The following is a 5,044-nucleotide window of genomic DNA, read 5'->3' on the forward strand; positions in this document are numbered from 1 at the left end:
TCAGAGCCAAGCCTCATTAGGTAAAAGCCATCCCTTATTTGTCAATCATGGGAAACAAAACTTCTCACATAGCCAAGTCAACCATGTGGAAGCACAAACTGACCTTGTAGAGCCAGAAGACTAGGAAGAGATGGCGGGAGAAAGTGAAGAAGCTATTGAGCAGCAAAATTAGAGTCTTTGACCTTTGTAATAATCTCGAGGTCGAGATTCTCTTCAAGAGGGGTAGGATTTGTATAACCTAAAATAAGAATTGTAAACCTCACTTGCACCTGGGCCACTTTCCCTGCTCTTTGGGTCGTTCATACCGTAGTCGACCTATCTCCAAAACCCCACTAAGGACCAAGCTCCTTCCACGCCAACCGCAACCGAGCATCCCCGCACTGATGGGCGGCCCACACGGCGACAGCCTCATACCCCTCTGCTCAGTCCACGCATTGACTGGTAGGGACCATGCCTCAGTCCACTATGCCGACGCGCTGGTGTCTCTGTCATGTTGGCCCCGCACCATCAGCTTCTTCACCGTAACAAAATCATTGTCACCTACACCAAATCTTAACAGAAATTGTCGTGGGATTCGGCCGTTGCGATCGAAAGCATCTTCTCACAACTATATAACCGGGTCCCCTCCTTGTCTGTCCTATGCCCACGACCGAGAAGCCATACGTCGGCGTAAGCAGGGGATCGTGTGCCATCGCTAACTAGAGCCAGCGAGAGATAAAGGGAGCCACCGCACCGGGAGTCCGCCCAGCGTCGTGGCCTACCGTGTCCCAGCCTTAACATTCGGTGAGTACCTCTTCGAGTGATTCGCTATGATCCTAGCGTAGTGTAGCACCGTGTATTTGGAAATTATCGCGCCCTGGGGTAGCGAATTTGTCACCGGAGTATCCTCCGCCATGGGGGCAGCGGATCATCGATGTGGGGTGACTGCACTACATGATCAACATGAGGAATCTAGAGGCGAGTTCACATTGTTCTTATCCTAGCGTAGCACATTTCAGGCCTTGTTCGGTTAGCTCTCAATCCATGTGGATTGAGTGGGATTGGATGGGTTTGAATCCCAAACAAGTCAAAGTTCTTAAGAATTTTTTCCAATCCCATCCAATCCATGTGTATTGGGAATAACCGAACAAGGCCTCAGGGGGTGGGGGAATAGTGGTCGATGGGCCGGATTCGCTGTTCACCAGCATGGGTCCACTACGATGTTGGGCGGTACCACCGCTAGGCTCTCATTGGGTGAAGAAGACATGCTCGAACTGTTGGATCCTAAAGGGACGGTGTGGATTAGAACCAAGGTACCCTTTCGCCGATTTAGTATCCAAGGGATTCGATGGATGAAACCCTTATGCCGGTTCAAGTGGGCGGTTGTGAGCCATTGATCCGCTATCTATTGGCTCAGGCGAGTCCAAGCCAACACAACCGAAGCAAAATTTGTAAAGAGCCCCTCTATTTATTTAGAATCAACCCGCCGTCTATTTTCCATTGGGTAGAAAATAAAAACTATATGAAGACTTTGCAGATTAGCCCCTGGACTTTATGTTAGACATGAAAATAAATACAAAAGTGCACAAAAACTTAGGAAAATCATAACTTGTCCATTTTAATTCCGGTTTGACCCTTTCGAGTTGCGTCAGCTTCATAATAAAATTACCTACGCAATAATAAACACTAATTGTGTCGTATCATAGACTTTTTTTATTAGATACTCGTTTAACTATGTTCTAACCTATCTAATAAAAGTTATTCTATCCACAAATATAATTTCACTAAAATGTGATTTAGTTATAACCTAGATTAAAAGTTGAACAAAGTTAGTTATATCTATTATCACATGACTTATATTGATAGAATATAGTTCCGTTGTTTAAACACCTAAAACTTCGAAAAACTATATCTTTTTAACCGTGAGTCCGTTTTTGGTGGCTCTCGAACCCACGATCTCGTAGCGATGCATAGAATATTCCTATGTAGTTCGTTCATATGCTTTAGTGTAATGTTACCATATCCATTATTTGCTTGATTGTATGTATTGCTACGAGTAGAAGCGAGGTCACGTGGAATCTGCAGACCAAATTGGAGGAGTACCTGAAGTTGCACCAAAAAGGCAAGTTGTGCCCTTGATCACTCTTCTTTACCTAATAATGTTACTGTTAATCACTGTGACATGCTGAGAGCACCTAGAGGGGGGTGAATAGGTGATCCTGTGAAACTTCAAAAACTTAAGCCACAAAACTTGGTTAATCGTTAGCACAATAATTGCCAAGTGGCTAGAGAGGAATCCTCAACAAAACACAATAACCAACAAGGATCAATCACAGAGATGGCACGGTGGTTATCCCGTGGTTCGGCCAAGACCAACGCTTGCCTACTCCACGTTGTGGCGTCCCAACGGACGAGGGTTGCAATCAACCCCTCTCAAACGGTCCAAAGACCCACTTGAATACCACGGTGTTTTGCTTGCTTTTTCTCAATCCCGTTTGCGAGGAATCTCCACAACTTGGAGCCTCTCGCCCTTACACTTGAAATTCACAAAGAACACGGAGCAAGGGAGGGATTAGCAACGCACACAAGACACACGAATCAGAATGTCAATACGCACACAAGTCGCAACAAGAGCTCGCAACACAACTCAATGAGTTCACAACTCCACTAGAGCTCTATATGCTATCACAATGAAAAGAACGCGCGAAATCGATGTCTTGGTGCTTAGGAATGATTGGAAGATGCTTGGTATCCTCCTCCATGCGCCTAGGTGTCCCTTTTATAGCCCCAAGGCAGCTAGGAGCCATTGAGAGCAATGAGGGAAGGCAATTCTTGCCTTCTGTCGTCTGGCGCACCGGACAGTCCGGTGCACACCGGACACTGTCCGGTGCCAGATTTCTTTCCTTAAATGGCGAAGCCGACCGTTGGCAGACCTGGAGCCGTTGGCGCACCGGACATGTCCGGTGCACACCGGACAGTCCGGTGCCCCCTTCTAGCCGTTGGCTCGGCCACGTGTCCCGTGCAGATCGCGCGGCCGACCGTTGGCCCGGCCGACCGTTGGCTCACCGGACAGTCCGGTGCACACCGGACAGTCCGGTGAATTATAGTCCGGTATCATAGACTTTTTTTATTAGATACTCGTTTAACTATGTTCTAACCTATCTAATAAAAGTTATTCTATCCACAAATATAATTTCACTAAAATGTGATTTAGTTATAACCTAGATTAAAAGTTGAACAAAGTTAGTTATATCTATTATCACATGACTTATATTGATAGAATATAATTCCGTTGTTTAAACACCTAAAACTTCGAAAAACTATATCTTTTTAACCGTGAGTCCGTTTTTGGTGGCTCTCGAACCCACGATCTCGTAGCGATGCATAGAATATTCCTATGTAGTTCGTTCATATGCTTTAGTGTAATGTTACCATATCCATTATTTGCTTGATTGTATGTATTGCTACGAGTAGAAGCGAGGTCACGTGGAATCTGAACACCAAATTGGAGGAGTACCTGAAGTTGCACCAAAAAGGCAAGTTGTGCCCTTGATCACTCTTCTTTACCTAATAATGTTACTGTTAATCACTGTGACATGCTCAGGTTAATTTGATGGGACCTAATAGGTTACCATAGTTTTATTTACCCCACACCTTGCATACAAATGAACTATTGGGTAGTTTGGCTATGCTCTACCTGGTTTTGGGAAGTAATGCTATATGACATATGCTCATGCTTAATCATTGTTACTGGATTATTTATTGTTCATGATAATATTATGGTGTTAATTGGAACATGGAGCTTAACTTGAGATAACAGTGCTACCACAAGGGTGGAATGGGACACCCTTGGCTAAGTAATTATGAAAACTAGCAAGAGATTACCTTACCTAAGAGGGGCAAGCGGGTAGCGCGTCGTTGCAGAGTATACTGAGGTCCTCGGATCGAACTGTTTGTAAAGCTTTTTGGATGAGGGATTCATATGCTTCCTTCTTCCTGACACCATAGCGGGTTTGCTCGAACTAGTGGAACTTTGTAAACGCCTCGTAGTGGATCCTATGGGGGATGGATATCCCCCGGGTCCACATGCGCATGAAAACACATCCGGGGCCACTTGGCAGGCATCCCCCAGGGGCGTCCTACGGTGGGCCGGCCATGAGTAACCAGGCAAAGCAAGCCCATTTTGATATAGCAAAGGCCCACATCCGAGTTAGGCGCCACGAGAGCACGAGTATGTCGGGCGTGATGGTTGCGCCCACCCAACAGGCTGAACCTCCGGCGATAACTTGGATGGGTGAGCACCGCAATTTCCCAAGATGTAGGAGGACAGTTTGCTACAAACCGGGAGATAGGCGAATGGATTACGTTTGTCATCTGTGCGGAGATAGCTACCTTTGGTCGGATATATAAGGCCAAGAGGCACTTCTACAATTTTCACCTCACCTCAGCCCACCATTCTCATAGTCCATGGCTTTTAATCTCATCTCAATACCAAAACCATCACAGGACGTAGCGTGTTATGCCTCTCATGTGGCCCAAACCTGTACGACCTTGTGTGTTTCTCCCGTCGTGCCACCGCATAAACCATCGAGTTACAATCAACGATGCCATCCTGCCCAAAAGCATCACGAGGGTAACCTTGTGGTGTGCGGTTGGGTAACAAACACTGACAGCTAGCATGCCAGGTAGGGGGTGCGATGTTGATCGGCGCTGACTCCATGGCAGTCATTTTCAAGAGCATGATCACCTTCAGCCCAAGAGCAGTCTTCGGCTTCAGAAACATCTCCTGTGTAGCAGACACGGAGGGGATTCTACATCACATAGCGGCTCCACCTGAGAGGAAATCTCCCTTGGGATCGCCAAAGAAAGCTATGGGGAGACCGCAAACTACACTAGCGAGAACCCCGCCAGTGGAGCGATGGGGCGTGGTCCTGCACAAGGCCAAGCCTGGGATCCCCTAGGTAACTGAGGATCGATTGGCCATGGCTACTCTACCCTTAAGGGAGACCAGAAAAGGGTGCACCACCGCTCCCACACCTTTCTTCCCGTATGTCCTCTTCATTTA

This window comes from Zea mays, chromosome 1 (assembly GCF_902167145.1).
Source record: "Zea mays cultivar B73 chromosome 1, Zm-B73-REFERENCE-NAM-5.0, whole genome shotgun sequence".
NCBI classification, from domain to species: Eukaryota; Viridiplantae; Streptophyta; class Magnoliopsida; order Poales; family Poaceae; genus Zea; species Zea mays.